The sequence below is a fragment of the Syngnathus floridae genome, chromosome 8 (genome assembly GCF_059516105.1).
Source record: "Syngnathus floridae isolate MCC-2025c chromosome 8, RoL_Sflo_1.0, whole genome shotgun sequence".
In the NCBI taxonomy this organism is placed as follows: Eukaryota; Metazoa; Chordata; class Actinopteri; order Syngnathiformes; family Syngnathidae; genus Syngnathus; species Syngnathus floridae.
In genome coordinates this window covers 10,161,695-10,183,559 of record NC_142420.1, presented here as the reverse complement: position 1 = coordinate 10,183,559, position 21,865 = coordinate 10,161,695, and the positions used below count along the sequence as shown (strand labels likewise).

The window sequence follows — 21,865 nt, the reverse complement described above, 5'->3', positions numbered from 1 at the left end:
CAGACATGCTCGCAGACCTGCATTTTTTCCCCCCTCGCTTAGTTAGAGCCAGATTTAGCCCGGTTTTGATTTAAATAGGTTTATCCATATATGCTAAAAGCTATGCTAAGTCAAACAAACTACAGTGCGAACACAAAAAATGTGCTATAAAACACCTCTTTGACCTCCCAAACATGAATGTGAACTACCGCAAATATTTAATGGTGAGCAGGTGGAAGCAGAACCTTTTATTTGCTACATTGAATTGCAAAACGCTGCTGCAGTGGAAAAAAAAAAACCACAACCCTATATCAAAACAAATTGTAGACACTAAAGGAATCAATTGTTGACACCTCACCTCTATCCATCCAAAGTTCAGCGACCCCGGCCCATAAATGTTCCGCCTCAATCAAAGTATTTGACGGAAGCACGTTTAGCCGAAAGTTTCAGCGCAGATCATGGCACGCTTGTGGATTTAACGGGCCCCCGGGCCTCTTAATATCTCATGTCATTCACGCGAGGGGGGAAACATCTCATCTCTGAGTGTAATAACACAGGGGGAGATTTGTGGGCCAGGCTTCCATTTCTAATCTGAGATCTATTAAAGGACCTCGGGTTGAATCATCAGCTGCTGCGTTGTTAGCTGCATCGCCGAGTCAAAAGCAATTTGTGATGGGCTGTGGTAGATAGAAAAAAAAACAACGGGCATCGTAGCCACTAGCCATCGATGATTTGGAAAAAAGATTAAGACAAATGTGTCTGGCTCGCTTCAACTTTCCATATCTGCCAAGCTTCCACCATCGTTTGTCTGTCCCGCAGAGAGGGATCATGAGCACAATATCGACTTTAAATTACAGCGATAGCCGCCGCTCATGTCGTCTCAGGACCGTGCGGCGGATCAAACGCAAAGATCAGGGCGGGATTAAGAGAAAGCCACTGACAAGCAGCGAACCGCCTCTCGGCTGCCGCTGAGCGCTTCGACACGTGTAACAGATCCCTCACACTTGTCTAATTTGGATTTCAAAGCCAAAATTGATCACAATGATCCAAGTGTGAGGGGTCAAAGGCGGCGACTATTCTGAGAGAACATTTCCTCCCTGAAGGATGAGGCCGTTCTACTTCTGGCTTTTATTTTCCCTTTTTCCTGGCAGTTAAACACAAATAACAGCAAGCATGATGCGCCGGGAGCCGCTACTCAGGGAGGGGGCGGGGCTTATGACTGCAGTGATAAATGATGGCACCTTGCGCCTGATGTGACTTTGGAAGTGCGGCGCGATCTGCATGTGCTCCATCCTCTCGCCATCATTAGGTGTAATTGGGACTCAAGGCGAGACATGTTCCTTCTCCCTCCGCGGAATGAAGTTACTATTCCTGGTCGGACAGCCTACAGGGCGCCGCCATGCTACTGACACTATGGCATGGACGGCCTACATGGGAGCTCGACGTGTATCAAATCACAATCTGGTGTCAGATAGACTATTATCGTGTCAGACTAGCCTTTCTGATGCTGACCTTCACAAGCAAGCACGCCGAGTTACTTATCGACACCTGTCTGAGGAGGCAGCACGGATTCCATCACAAAGTGCTGCTAAATGTGGAAGGAACACTCAGTGTTGCGTGACAAAGTTAAAAAAGTCTTTCCACGCCATATTTAAATGCAGCACTTTTGTTTCGTGACCTCCGTCTGTGTATCTTTTCCCCACCTTGGTATCAAAGCCCTCACGCCATCTTTAGCATTTAGAATTAATTGCACAGTTATCCTCAAATTAATTCCTAACTGTTTTACAACACACAGAGAGAAAAGGGCAAGCCAATTATTATTCTGTTTTCACCTTACAGAGGGGGAGATTATGCAAATGATCTTCACTACATGTGAGGGAAAAGGGGCTTTATTTTTCCTCAGCAGATGCTACTTAGACAGTCTTGCATTCCGTGGGAGGGGGAGGGTGTGGCGGCTAACAGGAAGTGGGGACGCTGTGAAGATCCGCTCACTCCAGCTGGCCTCCTACAGTCTCCTTATGCAGGCAATCATTAATAACAAACAGCTGATTATTCCCAAATATCACTTATTTTTATGTACAAAGCTGTCTTGAGATATGTGCTTGTATCTCAAAACACTTAAATCATCTTTTCCCATTGTAATTGTGTGTTTTAATAAATGAAAATACTGTTGTATATATTACTTAGCAAAAATGGGGCATAATAACATAATTGTATAGAGTTAAATAGTTTGTGCATCATGATTTAATGCGACAATGCCATTAATTGTGCTGCTCCTTCTGGAATGACTGGCTTGACCACCAGGGGGCAGCATAATTCATACACAAAGTCAAAATAGTAGCTTCTACTGCTGCAATTGGTCACTTTTCCATCGAGGACATAGCAAAAAAGAAAATTCACGAATCAATAGCCTATATCTCGGAAATCTCGTGGCACTAATGTGACACTTTTTGGTATTTCGCCCTGGACAACAAAGTTTAAAAGGAATGTTCCAAGCGCAGTCTGGAAGTACTTAACAACGTCTGTGCTTACGAGCTGGAGGTGTTTCATGATGGAAGACAAAGTCCCTTGGCTACGCAGACCTACAAAATATTTTATTTGCTACTTTCCCAGGAAAGAAAATACATATGAAGGCCAAGCAGCCGGCCTGTTAGCCAGCCGCGTCAGACGTGGCTGACAGCATGCTAACATCCGCGACCGGAGAGGGCTAAACACACTTCTGACCACAGCGAGTGTTGATTAATCTGAGACCTCGAGACCTATGGAAAAAAATAATTAAAGAAAACACCCCGCAACCTTGATTGCAGACTTTCTGACTTAGCGGTAAACAGCTTTGTTTGCAAGCAGCCCATCTCCAACCAAACAAAAGCGCTAATGAGCTGTAATGATGAGTTAAGGTCAAAGCACTTATCATCTTTACAAATCAGTAGAATATGCACCGGTGGAAGGAAGCTCCCATGAGTATCCATCATGGGCTCAAAAAACTCGACGCGGTGGCACGGCTCCAGGTGCTCGAGCAAATTGGGCTCTCCGTGCGGAATGGATCAAACGGCGGGCTCGATATTCATTATTCTCCGCTCTGACTCCGATCGGCTCGTCGCGGTGGCGCACGTGGGCGTTGAGGGTAATTGTGTACTTCATTGTGTGCGTGTTTGGACCCGACTTAATCATGATGTCAGGCTGTTAATAAAAGGTTATTAAAGGAACAAAGATCCGGGTTTTACATATGTTAGGCGGGGGGGTGTCGCAAGCCGCCGTCTCCGAGGTAAACACGGGCCGTCGATGACAAACGACGCCCGCGCCGAGATCAGATAGTTAACAAGAGATCCCCTTATTAGCCAGGTCTGCTGAGATAATTGGCACTTGAGCCTCACGTTTTGAATCCGGCTTGAGCGGTGTCATTTATCAAGAGCCCGAGCACGCTGTCAGTGCTCCATAATAAGCCTCCGTAACTGATGAATCAAGATTAAGCAAATAGATGGAGAGTGAGGGAGTCGGGCGGGGGGGAAGGAGGGGGGGTTCGATAGCTTGGTATTCAGAACATTAAAGCGGCGTTATTTCTTACCGGGACGGACGGTCGCGGCACTCAAAGCTGCGGTTGTAAAACAGCTTCGGGTCGACAGCGTTGTGATGAAGAGTCTGCTGGTAAATTGCTACACTTTGCTCTCATCTGCATATAAGGGCGGCGAGGCGAGATGTTCAGCCTTGGAGATGGCGGAGTTGGCGTTTTTGATGCGCTTTGTTGATATTTTTAAAGCATGTGATGATTTGAATTTTTTTTTCTGATTTGTATCCACTGTGGGCGGATCATTTCCCTTAATTAATTTCACAATGTGATTTGAATAACTTTTCAACGCAGGGGTGATGAGTCCAAAGATATTAAAGTGTTTTAAACGTGTGTGTCCAGCCGCACCCCCTCTACCTCGCTGCTAGAGATAATTACAGATGATCAGCTGCAGGTATGGGAGCCACCTCAGGCCTCGCCCAGCCTTGCACCTGCAGCCCCCCCACCCACTCTGTCAGCCCGCTTTGGCAGCGGCTCCGCTCCCCAAGTCTCCAGCTGTCCAGCGGGGTGCGCCAAGTCACAGCAGGAGTGCCCCCGTCTCACCATCTACAGCCCATCTTTTTCTACCAACTTGTGCATGTGTGTGTGTGTTGGGTCGGCGGGGGTTGTCTGTACTTGCATTGCTCACGAGCAGACGGAGCACGTTGCCAGCGCCCAGCAGGTCCGCCCGCGCGCACGCCCCTACCCTGCCAGTTCCACCTCACGACTGGAGGAGATGATGGCGAGAATCTGGCATCCTTGAAGAGGAGGAGGGGTTGATCCAGAGGAATCTGCAAAAGAAGGTCCAGAAGTTTACACGCATCCTAGAGGCCGAAATTTGGTAAGAACATCCTTAAGTCATTATACTACATTTGCACATTTTCAAAAAAAGGCAAGTTAAGTTTTGATTGAAAACTTTAAATTGTGTAAATGAGTGTTTGCTTGGCCTCCTACCCGAGGTCAGCTGGAATAATCTCCAGCTCACTTGCGATCCTCGTGAGAAGAAATAGCTCTTTATAGACTTGTTAATTTTTGAGGAGAAACTAATGCAATGTTATTCAAACTACAACAAATTTGAACTACATTGAGAAAAGCAGGCCTCTCCTCTATTAGCTAAACACTGCACATGAAATGAAGATTAGCAGAGCATAATTTTGAAACTGCTAAGAAACAATAGGAAGAGCAGTCAGATAATGACAAGCATTTGGCCAAATCATCCAACCAGGGCTCGTTAAGCAGTAGCCTGCAGTATCGCCGGTCGCCCACAGGGGGCTCTAGTGTACCACAGATTTTTGCCACCAAGTCTGGTGGTTGCTGCTCCACGGAGTGAGGCACTGGTCGTGTAAAAAGGGAGACCTTTTGAACCGCACTGCTGTGCCATTGATACGCACATTAACCAGGCTTATACGCAAATCACAACATAAGCATGCTGTAGGAAAGCACGTGAAATGCAAAACAGGGTGAAAATAGTTCAAGCGGATGCCAAAGCTAGCCATGCTATCATGTAGCACTGCATCTGAGCATTGAGAACTCTCCCGCATACTTTATTCGCATTTAAATGTGTTTAAAAAAACACTTAACGCTTGTTCAAAAAAAATTTTTCATCATCATTTATCATTTCTTTGAAAGTATGCTATCTTAGCACTAACTTATACAGCAAAACATCAAATTGTTTATAGTATAGTGATAATTACACAAAGATTCAAAAAAAATTTGAATTAACTTCTGCCACAACACCAATGCTAGTTTCGTTAGCTTGTCTATGGAGTTTTGCACAATGTTTACCTTGAGTTTCAGAAGTTGTGCGTTTTTTTTGTTTTGTTTCAACTTCATCTTGAAATAAAAAAAAAATGCTTGAACTTGGCCTCTTTAAAAAAAAAAACAGCCAAGTAACAGCTAGTAAAATACATATGAGGTCACTTGCAAGTTAAGGTATTGCTGTATAATGTAAAACAATGGCTTAAAAAAATCCTCGATTTAGCGGTGGCCCATATGATGAACTGATAAAGCGGTCAGTTCACAGTAAACGCCTTATCTGGTTATTTCTGACTCTGCTAGTGTGTGTCCGTGTGTGTGTGTGTGTGTGTGTGTGTGTGTGTGTGTGTGTGTGTGTGTGTGTGTGTGTGTGTCTGTGTGAAATTCCAAGGTGGTGAACAGTACTTGATGAGCTAGCTCTGGAGACCTCTGAATTTTAATGATGTTGGAGATGATATTGTGTGTCCTTCAGCTTGTTATACTGACACAAGCACTCCATAAATCATCATACCTAGCTATCGTAAAATCAATAGCAAAGTGCTACCTCAGCGCTAAGCCGTAATAAGTTTTTCAGCCATCTAACAGCTTAAACTTTGCTGCAACGCCGCTCGACCTATATGTTAAGATCAGAGCACGCTTAATTTGTTTTGTAATAGAGACTTTCTAATCCTTAATGAACCCCCTATTAGGGAACCTTTTGTTGCCATGTCGGTGATCAGTGGCTGGAACAGCCGCTGCAATTATGTTTGAATCTTTGTCCTGGAGCAAAAAAAAAATGAGAGAAAGGAAAGCCTGAACAATTGTCAATAAATGTTAATCCAGTCAGGGGTCGTCTGTGGCTTTGAACAGGACTCACACTTTTTTTTTTTTCCCACATGCACTTGTTTCATCCTTCCCATCCCTTAAGGATACTGCTGGTGATCCCGACAACAGACTTCTCTTCGCTAACAAGAGCCCAGGTGTTAAGTAATATTGTCTACATCAAACACATCAGCACCGGGCTTTGTATAAATCATCAGCTATGAGCCACGATTGCTCTTTAGGAAAAATTGAGGAAGCTTCGTCAGGATGCTCACAATGGACAATGTGTGCCTCACACTAAATGTGATGTCGCAAAAAAAAATTATAGCAATGAAAATTAACAAGCAATCAAATAATATTAGAACACAACTTTAAATGACAAGCCTCGTGTTCCTTTTTTTTTTTAAAGGATGATAGCTATAACTGGGGCAGCAATTCTGAAACATAAATAAAGCCTTTGCACAAGAGAGAAGCCACTGCCACAATTTCTGAAGCGTAAACACCTTATGAAAGTCAAATGAATGGTGTGGCATAATCTGACACGGAGATTCGCCGCTTCAAAAACATCCCTAACAAACCACCGCGCCACACAACAGAGACGATAGTTACATGGTTTTTTTCCATTCTTTTTTTTTGTTTTAACACTCTACAAGTGATCGGGCTATCAAGCACTCCCAAGTCAGCGAATAAAAAATAAACTATTTGATGACAGTGACACAAAAGAATTGTTATGAGCAGAACTGTATGTTTTATAAAATTGTCACAAGGCAGAGGTCAGACATTGACATGAGTCATAACCCCAAAATTTCAGCTTCCAAAGCACTGGAGCATCATAACTAACTCATTTTTGGTTGGGCCGAGGGGGGAACACCCACATCGCTGTGGATTCAGAGCGGCAATCACACACGATGATTTACATGCATTAAGAGGCGGTGACCAATTGTCCGAGGTCTTGCTGGCTGACCCGGAAACATCTGTGTTTAGGCCCTGTGGCTTATTACACTCAGGAAGGTCAGGTTGCTGCTATAATTCTGGAGCAAATTAAATATGACAAGTCATGTCATTATCATCAATGGTTCTTAAACTCTTCACACCAAATACCATCTATAAAAAATTGTTAGCTCTCCAAGTAGCGCAATAATAACCAATACTGTAACAGTAGTGTAGTGGGACTAAATGTTCATAAAAAAAATACTATTGTAAGCTATTATGGAGGTTGAACGTCAAAATGGGGGACAACATTTGATACTATGCATGCTACAACGAAAGAGGAACTCGACAAGTAGCAATAAATTCCCACCAGCGGGATGATGCATGTGTTTTGGTCAAATTTCCATTCTGCGGCACGGCGAGTGTGCGCCGGCGCTCCCCTTCTGATGGAAACAGTCATGAACCTATAAAAAGATGTTGACATGGTGACTTTGCAGAGAAGTGCGTGCTTGAATACAAGTGTAAAAGTTGAGTCGCTATCTGGCGTGCCTGTCACAGGCCTCCCATGTGGCTCTGATCGGGCTGTTAGGGACTGAAGGGGCCAAACGGGCAGGGGAGGAAAGGGGGGGAGGCTATCTCGCACGCGGCTGACCGGAGTTGCAAACCGTCAGTACTGCGAAAGGGGGGGGGGGGTTGTCGTGACCTGCCACCTCTGACATAGAACTGAAAAGTGCAATATGACCCACAGTCTGATCAGTCGTCCCTCACTGTCACCGTCACGCTTATCTACAGTAGACCACAATGCTTTTGCAGAAAGGCCGAGCTTAAAACGCAACCAAATATCATCCAACCAACCAATTAAACCAATGCAGCAGTAACGGCGTCCAGCCAGCGCACACAAGCAGTTTTTCACAAGTGTATGATCTGCCAAAAAGTCCAGTCTCGCCCTTTGTTGAGCATCTAGAAACACAGATAATAAAGGTCTCTTTATGATGAGGCTCCTGCACACAAAGCCACACACCAAGAAAAAAAAAAAACTTAAGAAAAAAAAGATCCATCAAGAGGTGGGAATTACATTGGCCTGCTTGTGCTGTGTTGGGTTGGGGGAAAAATGAAGCAGGCATTTGTGAGCTGGCTGGCAACATAACCTTCAGAAACATCCTATTTTTCATTAGAGTCGTGTCAGACAGCTATGCCTTTAATAACATTCATCCCCGCACCAAGGAGAGGATAACTCAAGCTTTAGGCACATAATGAATGGAAGAAAAAGCTCCGGCGTCGCACCGCTGCACACCGAGCCAGAGCTTCGCAACACGCCGTTCTCCCGCATTAACGTCATGCAAATGAAGAATCAGACGCTTCCGGAAATGGCGCTCTAATGCGGACCTGTTAATTACAACCATTAGAAGACTAACAAGCCACCGTGCTCATGATCTCTGCATTTCAAGATGATCTCGGGTGATAAAAATATGTCAGCCCCCCCCTCTTACTCCTCCCAGGACGTCTGCATGGAGTTTGCAAATTGGCAAATATGCTGACAGTGTGGAAAAAGAATGATTGTGCTGACTCGGAGGAGTGCGCCAATGATGGATGCATTCTTGACACAGTCTTGGTGTTGAGATTTAAGAAATAATGAGTGTCAATGTCGCAGGCGTACGGGATGAAAGAGCGCCGTGTGTGTGTTTCTGTTTAATTAAAGGCGAGGCGAGGCAAGAGTCGCTCTCAAACAGTGACCCGACATGATCAGGTTCTTATTGCTGTCATTTTTTTTTTTTGGGTGGACTAAAATATGGACCATAAGATTCGGGCAATGCTTTAATAAGGATGATATCTTGTCATATGTAGAATATTTAAAAAAAAAAAAAAAAACATCGTAAAAGAAGAATAGTATCTTTTTTAATAAAAATGATGACGTAAATTTAAAGTATTGACTGCAAAACATCAAATTTTTCTTAATTCTTAAACTATTAATTTTAAGCATTATAAATATCTTTAAATAAATTTGGATACAACAACTAGAATTTTAAAAATGTTTTTTGTATGAGGCCTGGATGTTTTAAAGAAAATATACAAAACTGTAGCTCACCCTGAACTGGCTTTAAAAGCTTCATTATAACAACTGGGGGTGTCGAAGATTCTTATTTCCACATTCAATTTGAGTATTTTGTTGTACAAATGCCCTCCAGGCATTCACCCCCTAAAATCTTAACACTTCAGAGAGAAAACAAAAATACACCCAATTATATCCGTGATGCACCAAATCCCTTGTGGGCAGGCTTTGAATTCAGACTCCGCCCCCAAAAGCGTAGTGGGTGAAGCTATCAATAAAGTCCAACAAACGAGGCCACTTCCTGGTTCATACTGTACAGTATTCTATATTTCTTACTGTCCTTCAGAATACGCCACTCTTAAACACAAATCAAGGGCGCTATGTGACTCATGTTAACACCGTAGAGAGCACTGGTAAAGCAGCTGCTGGGAATAATGAGGGATGTGACATGGGCAAGTTGAAATGGATAATTAGGATGAGACATTTCTGCCAGGCCCAAGCCACGACACAGGACTTGGGAATTGGATCATTAAGTTCTTCAATCAAATCTACTTTTATGCAGTGGGCAGTCTATGGAAAATGACTCATCTTAGTCATTCTTTATATTTCATTTCATTACAACTAGACTATTTTAGGTCAATGTCAGGATTCCTGTTGACAGTATTTCTCGTCAATGGTGCCTAAAGATCCAAATCGCAACCAAAAACAATCACAATTATATTATTTCTCAAAATTGTTTCGCCTCTTACTGAGATGGTTTTGAACGTGCCGAGGAAGTATTCCACTCCATCAGTGTCCGATAAAAGCGTGTCAAAGTTCCGTCGTTGGCCATTAAAGACGCTGCTCACGTTAAGGAGTCTTTCCCGCCGTTTTAGTCTGCCGAATAATGAGCTGCGTTTGAGGGAGATATCACTCTCCGTTGCTCTATTATGATTAGATTTCTCCTTGACAATATGAAAAGATCAAATCAATATCTACTGAGATTTTAATGATCCGCGATCCAGCCGGTGCGCCCCTCCCTCCCCCAACGCAAAGAGCATCATCTGACACCGGCACGCACTGCAACTCGAGGCCTTTCTCAGTCAGAACACCGAAATATAACCCAGCTTCAATTGGCGAACTCTCCGGCAATTTTTTTTTTTTTCCAAATGTCTGGTTAGCGGTACAAGGATTTGTTGTGTTGGGACCGTAAAGCAATTCAATTAGGAGTCATTAGTCCTCTTGAGTGATTACTAGTGGCCTATCGATAGCTAGGAAGGACACGCTAATTAAAGGGCATTTAGATGCTTCTCGGTGGAGAGTATCGAGGAGAAATGGCGCATTTAAAGTAGGAAAATATCCTTGCGCAGCAAATGACCGACATAACATGTTCACTTTGCTCTCTGCAAATTCCCTTTATAGACGCGTATATGGGAATGGACCCCGGAGGAATACTAAAATGGGTTGTCACGACAAGTGCCAAGCTGCTAGCGATTTTGCTGAAAATTCAGGTAAATATTCAGATGTTGGGTGATTTGATAGAATAAACATGTTCGAATGGAAAAACGATCATTTGGATCAATAATTTACGCTGCTTTTTTTTAATGCAATAACAAAATCCATTCTCTGTATTAAGAAAAATGTATTGTCCAAATACAGATTTATATATATATGACATCATTCAAAGGTCACAAATGCTCTTTCTGTTTAATACAGCTGGAATGCTGCACCCACCCCAGCTTTGTATTAACACGGAGGGAAAAATATTGATTTAAGAATCATAAGAGGAAGCTCCAGTCCCAGGGCAGAACCTCCATGATTAAATCTGTTGCACCAATGTTAAGACCCACAGTATTTCTCAGTAAGGAAAGAAGCCGTCTCCACGTATGGCAACATATATTTATTTACTCGGGAATGAAAAAACCTGTCACGGCGTGACACGGTTCGAAATGAGGTTATGTGTTTTATAAATATCTATACAAATCGATGAATGATAGTCAGAGCGCTGTTGGTGTTGTCAAATGGATGCATTTCTCTAATAATAATAACAATAATAAATATATAAATAATAATAATAATAATCTAAAATAATAATAGTAATAATGTACATAAAAATAATAATAGTAATAATAATAATTTAATAAGCACTTCAAAATTGGTAAACTTGATGGATTTTTTTTCAGATTTTTGCCAATTTTTTATCATGACAACGATTCATTTGGTTTGACAACTGGATTCTACTCATTGCGATGTTGATTTGAATTTGATGAATTGTTCAGCCCAAGTCTGTAATGTCAATAAGTAGTAATTAGGTCGGGCATGACAAATTCAACTGTACACGCAAAAAACTTGGTGGATTGCTACAAAATATTTCTAAATTTAAAAAAACGAAACCAAAAAAACTCCTGAAAGATCCATTTATGGACGTCAACTTTCTGATGCATGAAAAAGAACATAAAAAAAGCCGTTTTGACAGAATGGTAGAAAAACACTATTCTGGTATATTGCCCCCCCCCCCAAGTGCTTGTCCTTCGACATAAATGCCATGTTACCGACATAAAAACCTGCTGGGATCATAACAGAGTTGTGCCTTTAACATGGCAATAAGTCAGTCTAAGAAGAAACCGAGACGTTGTCACATCTCCATTCCGAAGACGCGTTAGTCAAAAAGCTCATTTGTTGCCAGCCATTAAATTCCAGATGATCCAAATTGCGCGGACGGAGCGCATTGCTCAATTTCCGCCCGGCGACCAAAACAACAGTGAGAAATGTCCCCTTGGTCTGACTTTTATTCCTCACCTCATTCCCAATGTCATTCATTTGCCACTGAAGGTAACAAGGCTTTTCCACTCGCTGCTCCGTAACGGCAGACCTTTAATAGCCATTTCCCGACCGGAGAGGGAGAGAAGTGGAGAACGTGTTTATTTGTGCGTCTGCACATGCCTCGCCGGCCATTCTCTCTGCTCCACTCACCCTGCTGGCTGGCTGCAGGAGTGATTCATGGGCCTGACAGATGCCTGGTGCAGCTGGATCTGTCCTTGATCATCCCAAAAGCCTGGACAGCACTGTCATTCACCATTGCCCAAATTATCTCTGTATTGACTGCAGAACCCTCTGTGACAGCACCGTAATGGCTAATTACCCAGGATGCTTTGGGTACTTTTAAACCCCAGAGTGTTCTCTGCCTTCCTTTGCCATAAGGCTTCTGCTCGGAGGGGCCTCAGCTTTCTCCACCTGCACCTGAGTACCGCTGGCTCTTTAAGGGTCTCGCAGCTTAAGACACATTATCCCTCTGCAGAAATGTTGCTAATAATTTCAAGATAGCTTTGCCTCTTAGGTAGGTAAGTTGTTTTCCTAGCCATTCCGTGACTTGTATGACCATTTTGCAGCTCTTTTTGGTGTGCTCACCTTGGCCACCAGGAGGCAGTATAAGACAGAAACACAGGTATGCTCTTCATTTTCGCTCAGCTCATCAGTACGGCACTGATATTAGCCACTATTGCATCATTTGTGACCAATCCGTTAGTTAAAATGTTATGGCAAGACAACATAGATGCTAGTTAGCATTAGCAGTGTTATCAGACTGAAACGCTAAGCTATAGTTGTTTTAAATACGCACAGGTGCAATTTTCTTTATTTTATGTTTAGTTTGACACTAACTGGAAGTGGCTTGAAACTTATTTAAGCCTATTTTTTTGATAGTTTTTAAAAATTAAATTAACAGAAAATGACAATGCATTTGAAGCTCCTCCGGTATATTTGCACCTTTAGCTAGAGCAACACCATCAAACTAGTTTCAGTGAGTCTTGTTTTTGTAAAATCTGTCACACCAAAAACAACACCATAGCCATCTCTAATATTCAAAACAACTACATGTCCAAAATGTGGTCAATTATGTGATGCCTTGAGAAGCCATGTCAAAGAGAGGTGAAAGGATATGAGAGAAAGGAGCAAGGAGAAGGTGCGGGGAATAGAGGGTACAAAATCCCATCCTGACTGTTAGAGAAGATGATGAGCTCCCTTGAGAACGAACAGAGAAAGAGAGAAACTGAGAGAAAGGCAGGAGCATTTCCTCACAAAGACTCTAGTAATTTGCCTCATCCTGTCTGCGCACGCCGCATGGAAGCCACTCCATCCTTAATTACCAGGCTAACAAACACATCCCCCTCCCTGCTCTTTTGGTCTGAGGGTCTCATGTTCCTCCCGGCCAATGCTGTCGCTGCCTGGGCTTCCCGCGCTCTTCCTTCCCCATCAATGTCAGCAGGGGGGAAATGGATGGCCTCTACCACCGTCTGCAGACAGTGGAACGATGGACACCAAATAAAGTGATAAAAGCCCAGAGAATGGCCCTGCCTCGGTTAACGGCTCTCACCTTGATGGACAGGGGTGCGTTAATGACACGGAGACCTCACCTGACAGCCACATACGCTAGAGACTGGCCCCCTACCACCGACGGGGCAGCTAATGATGCTATTACTGGGGAAATCTGCTGATTAGTCCTTTACAACAATTGCAACACACCTACGGGCAATTGGGTCGAAAATAATGGTCAGGGAGTCGAGTTAGTTTCAGCCGCAATGGATTAACGTCGTGTCCATTCGTTTCACAGGGGGAAGACGATTTGAGTTTTCAGCGACGATTTGTGGTCAAACAAATCAAAGTTTCTGTGGCGGGAATCTGAAAGCACACATTAGAAAGCGTATGGCGAGTAATAGAGCTTCTGTCACGAGTAAAGGGGCCACGGCCTTCTGTCATGCCCGAGATGGCGCCGCGTCTGTGTGGGCTTTATTTGCATACGCTAGCGCTGCTGCTGCTGCTGCTACGTGCAATATGACGCCACCAAATCCAAACAATAGAGGAGAACGGAGAGTGAGGCTAGAGTTATTTCCAGAGGCGCTGCATTAGAGTAGCGTTTGTGTGGCTTTTCCTCCAAAGCAGGCAGTGGGAGGGCCGGATATTCCCCCGGGGTGAAGGGGTTATAGGGGTGTGTGTATGTGTTAGCAGTCACCTGCTGCTAAATCCTATTAGCAAGGCCCGGGGGTTAAACCAAGCATCACCATTAAGGGCCTGTCAAGGGAAAGGCTGCAAATAATAGGGCTGATTGCTACAACTCACAAATAATAAGGTGCTTTGATAGAGGATAATCAATTAGTTCAAATAAGAGCCTTGACGTTGTGAAGAGGGGAGGGCGGGAAGTGTCGACAAAGGCTAGAAAGGAACATGAATGGAAGTGTTAAATCCAATTTGGATGGAGCGTGACGCAAATATGCTTTTTTAAATTAATTTAGTCTTGCAATGTAGGCATAAAATAATAGAGTAGAAGATTATAAACAAGTGCTATTGGAATATAAATGTGGTTATTGTTAGATTAATTGCATATTTTTAGTATATTTTGCTATGTATAGAGATCAGTATATGGATATTTATATTATTGTTATATTGACAAAAATTTCATTCTTTATAGTTATTTTCCACAAAAGCTGCTCTTTATATTTATATTGTTTTCATTATTTTGTTTGAAATAAAAAAAACGACATTGTTGAGGGCAAAAATAATTCATACCTTTTAAATTTTGAGTTGTTGTAATTTTTTCCATTAGTCATCACAAATAGTTTGCCAGAAATATGCTATTTTTAAATGAACCTCTTTTTGCTAGCCAAATATTAAAAGCCCATTTTTGGAGCTATTTCCACGGGCTCCTCTTCTCCGTGACAAGTGCAGCAATGACAAAACATGTACATGCTGTTAATGGAGGATTAGCCCGCAGGCCCAAACATTCCCATATGTTTTCTCAAGCCGGCAAAATGATGCGCGAACAATTTGGCCACATGAGTGTTAAATGAGATGAGAAGTGACAGTTTACATCTCCAGCCACAATTAACACATTGATGGCGTTTTTAGCCCAGCCCCTCGCAGTGATAATGCCTGTTGTCAAATCTGTTTAGCGCGCCAAATCTCCCGGAGCCTTCAAGCAGGCACCGAGCTTTTGACAGATTGAAGGTTCAGAGATAGGCTATCATGGCAGATGGAAGCTGGCATCCATGTTCAGCTCTCGCCAATCACGGGGGACCTGCCCCCCTTATTCTGCGGGGCGCAGCTCCGCAACCTCCCCCCCCCCTGCCCCCCCCTCTGATGGGAGCAGGGGATGGCATTGTTAAGCAGTGCATCTGTGAGACTCGCTCTCCTCTGATGGAAGCATAAAGCAAAGAGCTCTCAAGCAAAAGACGGCCACTGCTGTAAGCACATTTCAGATATGATGGGAGGATGGCGCAGGGGAATAGAGGGAGAGGAAAAGTTTGAAACATACTTGAAAAGCCCAAGAAGACCCAGGAGAGAAGAGAGACAGGCCTCAGATATCCGCGGGTGACGTCGATACATTTTATCACCGGCTAAATGCTAACAACTGTGGAGCGCTGGTGAACTGATCAATATTTTGTGACCAACAGAATCTCACCTGCTCTCGCCGATACTCGGAGGTAGAATCGGTTTAAAACGATAATTAGACGTTTTATAGGTGTTGAACGATTAAATTGAATTCAAATCGTGTGAGTTTAACATGTAAGATCAAAACATTGTTTATTATAACACAAATTCAGACGACCGTGAAAAATAATCGCATATTACATCGCAATCACTATACTGCGAGAGGGGCAAAGTTTTTTTTAATTATATTATTTTTCATATTATTCAGCCCTAACATCTTTGAAATGGCGGCATCGGATAAGCTCATTAAACCCAGTTTGTTCTCATCTGACAGGCTCCGAATGAGTGCGGAGGCAACACGAGGCCCCCTCTGAAACACAACGCGATAATTACGTGCCATGCGCAGATGATATCGCGAACGTTAATGATCACGATAATGACAGTTCACACCACACACCGTTGATTTACAACACGCCTACTGCGAGGGAAGGATGGCGGCGAGAACACAAACGCCAAAAGCTTCAGCTGAACTCGTTTTGAAAAAACTTTGCTATGCAGCATTGTTGGTTCACTTACAGACGGGTGTTGTTGTTTGCTTCCTCCCACCCTCCCTCCCTGTTTAGGCGAACACATTGTTGATTCAGACCCATCATGTTGAGGTTTGAGGTCACCCTGTCTCAGGCTTGGCTAGTTAGCAGCAGCCCACCTGATGGCCCAGAGGAAATCACAGCAGCCGCATTCACAGGAGAGGGCCTGACAGCCAGGCCCTGTACCAAAGAGAGGGGTCCAGTCAGGGGGGGGGTTGGAAAGTGGAGGGTCAGCATGGGGGGGGGGGAGGGCGAGGTTAATGTCTAAAGAGGAGATAGGGATGGTTGGGGTGTTCTTGTCAAAGCTCGCTTAATGAAAGAAGGGAAGTAAGCGACGCTAACTTGACTGGATATAATCTGTTTAGTTGGCAAAATGTCAATCATAAATGACGTTTGTAATTTGACTTTATACTATTCTGAAGGTAGGTTTATGAGATTATGATTTAGAGTAGAAAAACACTACTCGGAGCAAAATACTTTTTGAATTCCGGTTCACTTTTCTCAACACTTCACAGCAGCTTTCTCTCAAACCGAAGCAAAAAAAAAAAAGTACAATGCGGGAATGAAGAGGGGCATCAGTGCAAGTTATCCTGGGGCACCGATTGCTACTCTCGCACAGAAAAGCTCGCCTCTAAAGTGTTGTGATGAACAGCAGACATTTCCAGTTCACAAGTCTGCCGGTCTCTCTTGAGAGTCTGTTTCATCCCTATTATAGCCAATAATAGGCCATTGTAGTCAAATGTTCTTCCTTTTCACTGTGACTGAATGAGGACACCATATTTACAGAGAGGAGACAATGCTAATACGGCAACGCCGAAAAGTGCTGACAGGAAGAGGGCAAGAATCTGAGCTTTTTGCTTCCTGGAGGGCGTTACGCCCGCTTAGATTACATCGAATAATGTTGCATTCTGTGCAAACACACCACTTGCTTTTCTCATTTCAGCGATAAGCTGTGTACCGATACTGATGCTTTCCTCATCAAAATGAGAGGCAGCTTATGAGAGTTGATGACGACAACGCTAAAAAATGTTGCTCACTCTTTAGATTTTGAAGAGATGTGGTTGTTGGACTTTTTAGACTAATAATAAACTAAAATAAAATAAAACACACTAAAAATGTTGCTCACTCTTTAGATTTTGAAGAGATGTGGTTATTGCACGTTTTAGACAAATGATAAAATAAAATAAAATAAACCTAGCATTGGACTATTTTGTATCATTTGGGTTACTTTTCAGGGTGTAATTATTTTACAATACAAACAACGCCCAAGTGAGAGAATGTGTAAAAGTGGCTCATTATATGTAAATGAGTCCTTTAATAGCCATTGATCTCATTAATGAGGACGTTTCTTCAAAAGCAATTCAAAAGGACAATAACTACAAAATACGCAGTAAGTACAAAGACACAATGCAGTTTTTAACGTTCCTCGGAACGCGGATGCTTTAAAGCGCCATTTTGAGGCATCCAGAGACAAATACCTGACACCAAAGTCATACAGCATTAATGCATTCAGTGTTCCTGCAGCCTCAGAATCCTATTATCTGAGATGGTTCGGCCTCATTAGCTCCTCTATGCATATTAATAAATGAGAGTGTATCACTAGACCCCATTTAAGAGCGAAACACGCGCAAAGTACTCGCTGCGTGGACGTTATAGGACATAACTCACTCTGCAAATTGCTATCATCGGGCTGCTGGCAGAAGCCCGCTGTTTTCTTTACCCAAAAGCCCCCCCTCGGTTCCCTCGCAGACTTTCATTAACCTGCACTCCATTCAGACGCCATTATGGCTCTAATTATGGCACATGCTCTTGTGAGGAAATGCACAGGTTCCTTTTATGTCCAGCTGTCCTGTCACCAAGCGCGGGGTCACCGGCGCAGCAGAAGAAGTTCTAGATAAAAGGAGACGTGCTAATCTCCTGAGCATTGAAGCTGGCTTTGTAGACTTAGACGGGCGTATTAATCTGCGCATAGGATATAAGACCTTAAGTTTGTTGGCACTAGAGTTGAAAGGACGAGCAAATTAAACGCTTCTCATCTACCTCCTTGTCTGCTTCTAGGTTGCATCAGTATAAAAGAAAAAAAAAAAACTTTGTACGCGAGGCTGCCAAAGAAGGCTGATTTTAGACAACTTGTGAAACTTTAAAAAAAAAAAAAAAATTAAATACAATCATGGCACCTAGTATTGAAATTGTCAGTAATCTGCAGTATTTTTGCAGAGGATAAAGAATATATGTCTATCAATTTTGTTGTATTGTCTGTCTACATGTTTTGCTGCGCAATTAGTATTCAAAATTAATTAATATAATGTCGTCAGGCGGGTGCTATTCGTAAGCATGTTTTTCCCTATTGTGTGTTAGCATAAAGCTAGCAATGTGGTTGTTTTAAATACATAACATGCAATTATCTCATTTTTTTCATCTTACTTTTATTTTGACAGCCAGGACAACAGCTTGTAAGTTGGGTCACTTGTATGTCAAGACGCCATATTTATTTGCATTTTTCTAGAATTTTACAACTTGCAAATAAGCAAATCATGCAAGCGCGATTGACACCGTGAACTCTGCCCGTAGAGTGATGAAGACCTTAGCTAGGGAATCAAATCAAACCTCTGTCCAGTGTTTCACTATCCATCAAACTATCTCCTCTGCTCCCTCCCGAGAAAATGAAAGTAGAGGAACGACGCGGGAAAATTCCACCTTGAGGGAGTGTGAAATAGTTCCCTTAGCATTGCTCGCTCGTAGCTGATAGCCGAGGTAAGAACATCGTTTGGCAGGTGCTGTGCGCTGTCAGAGCCGGAGACGAGTTGTGCTGCCGTATAACATCTCACCAAATTCTCCAGACTTGTCAGTTGGCAGCGCTGACAAGGAAAAGGTGGACACCTACTAAGCTCTCGGAGAATGAACAAATACTTGTGAAAAGTTTGGGGTCATAAGTTTGCAAAGCCATTTGAATTATTTTCATCCGGGACGACGCAACTAAAACATATTGTGATGAATGACATGCATGGAATATTTTCTATGCCATGTGCGGGGGGGAAAAAAAGAGGCCTTAATCAGCAGTCAAAAGATCAATAATTGATGATTAATGGCTCCGAGCAAGCAATAAAGCCACTAAAGAGGTGCACAGGTCAACACTGGACTTTAAACGGAATGAAGAATAATGCTAAATATTTTGTATATGTATTCCAAAAGTGCAAAAATACATTTCTAAACAGCATTTTATATCACGGCCTGTGAAAATATTTTTTTCCCAACGCAGAATTGACAATTACGTGATTCCAAAAGTTCAAGCATAGTAAGAATGTGTTGCTTTTAAATGTTCTTTTCCATTCATTTGAATTAATGAAACATCATGAAAATAAAGTTGACACCCTGCGCAACACTAATTCCAAACGAACAAAATCCTATCTGAATAATTCCACTTCAATTATAAGAGCCATAACAATGAGCCACGGCGAGATAAATAAATAACTTGACTGTCCTCTCTGGAATTGTGCTGATGCGGAGGCCTGCCTCGGCATTATAAAGCTAATTAGCAGAAGATTACTATGCAGTGTGCAAGGCTGTGGTCCAGAAAGACATCATTAGGTCTTCTGATGGGGATATGCCTTCAGCACATTGATTCTTTTTTTTTTTTTTTTTTTTATTTCCCAGCTCCAAGAACAATGCAAGACTTTATAATTGGACTTGCAGGTCACTTGTGACCTCACTTCTGTTAGGCGTGGCGGGCAATTTGATTCAAAGTAAAGACAATAACCCAAAAAAAACAAAGACAACAATGCGTTTCTGCTGAGCTCAAAGAATAAAGTGTCTGAAAAAGTTTGACATCATTTGTTTACATTTTTTTACCAAGATTCATTTCAGTCACTGGAATTTTTTTTTTTTTTTTTTAAATATTAGGAATTACCGGGGAAAAAAATCCAATTGTATATGCTAAGAAACCTTGGATTGTTAACGATGGCCGCACAGGGCGTCCTTGAAATTTGCTGTAATGCCTTCACGCATTCACTGCCATTGACGTCTATAGACGTCAACGATCAGGGACGGTTTATTTATTTTGATATTTGATTCATGTTCAACAATAAATATTAACACAAATTTGCTGTAACGCTGTTTAGAAATGCGGCTAGTATGCCAAAACACACACAACAAAAAAATAGTGACAGCCTCTATCTATTCTAATTATATTGTGTTGGGCCAGCCTCGCTCGCCTCGTGTTTGCTAACTTTACATTCCTCCATGTGCTTTCAAAAGCGAGAGCTCCTTTAATCAACATTGCGGCGGCCTGCCTATCTGGATTCATCAGTCCTGTCTCCTCAACTTCGCGGGTTCTGGCGGGCGGGCGTCTACGCTACGGCCCTGTTTGAGGTATGATAATCAGCTGATTAGCCGGCGAGGTCCTTTTCCCAAAGGCTCCTTTGTGTGCAAAATCCTGGCGCTCAATTGACATGTGGACATCATCAAGCTGATGAAATGCAATTGTAATGAACAAGTGAGGCAGAGCATCTGCAGTGGGACCCTTGTACCAAAAGGACCCTTCCCTCCTGACATGCTAATGCTGAAAGCTGCACTCTGCCTACGCTCCCCACGGGTCTTTCATGGAAATGTGAAGAGATGCATATTCAAACTAGAGCCTTCTGAGAGAGCTGCATGTACGGTAAGGAGATGGAAAACGCGAGGGAGGGAAGGGGGGGGGATACTGTGAGACTTGCCCAAATGCTAATTCTGAGACAGATTATATTGCATCACGCACCGTAATGATCTGACAGTTCATTTGTGAGGAGAGTTCAGGATCTGAGGTTTAATGCTTGGGTGGACGCAGGTGCCGAGCCCGACCGAGCTCCTCGGAGCTGTCAGAGAGAGGCAGAGGGCTGCTGTCAAATTATCCCAGTTAAAAAGGCTGAGGCGCTGGCAAATATGAAAGACATTTAAGAAATTAATGCAATTCGTATTCAACACCTATTTGCAACAGCGTTTCATTAGAGGTGCGCCGCCGCCACTCATTTGAAAGATGACATCTGACCTTTCACATTTCTCCCAGGCGCTCGGCATGATTCTCATTGCATACATGAAGGAGTCAAAGAGAAGGTGATTGTGATAACTAGCAATAATTCAACAAACTGACATTTTAGCACCAACGCTCTACCGATTACTTCTATTACGTCATCGCAGGCCAGAATTAACTCATATATAGAAAATAGGATCCTTGACATGAAATTCTAACAGAGGGCCTCATTCACATTTTTTTTTAAATAATAAACCAATTAATAAATAGTAATACTAAAAATGTGTCTTCAAAACACAAGCTAATTCAATTTTAGAAGCAAAAATAGTTCCTCCCACTTTCTCCCGAGTTCAATAAATTGCTGCATCGGCGGTGGCGTTTCTCGGCTTTATATATAAAACAGCTGGTGAGGTCAAACCGGAAGCCGTCCACATTCTTCTATTTGGATATATAGAGGTCATCCTAGCTATGGCTTACAACTTGCGCTGCTTTGTAATGACAGGGCCTCTGGGCTTGGAGCTCAAAGACAGGGCAAATGGGCACTTAAGCCCCTCCCCCCAGCTTTATGAGCCTTTTGGGTTGTTAAATGTGTCAAGAGCTGATATTCGGTCAAAGACCCTGAGAACACACCTCAACGCTCTCCCTAACCCGGTGTAAGTGCAACTAGACCCACGGCTCCGAGGTGGGCCCCCGCTCACCAGGTGTTCCAACTGGCACGCATGTCTTTAGAGTATAGAGTGCCGAGGGCCCGCCCACAACTACACGTGGAGCTGCGAGGTCAAACACGAAGCCACGCTGGACCAGCTGTCGCG

General features: G+C 43.0%; 1 long non-coding RNA gene across 2 annotated transcripts in view; it reads right to left on the bottom strand.

The window, feature by feature from the left end:
• Nucleotides 1–1,923: 1,923 nt before the first annotated feature.
• The window catches only part of LOC148394476 (uncharacterized), a 50,111-nt gene continuing 30,169 nt past the window's right edge, over nt 1,924–21,865 (bottom strand). The window contains exons 3-4 of one of the 2 annotated variants that reach the window (XR_015859869.1): nt 2,919–4,314; nt 1,924–2,738 (exon numbers count right to left, since the gene is read on the bottom strand). This is a non-coding gene — a long non-coding RNA (uncharacterized LOC148394476). The remainder of the gene's footprint in view (nt 2,739–2,918; nt 4,315–21,865) is intronic. The other variant, XR_015859868.1, reaches the window with a different exon arrangement.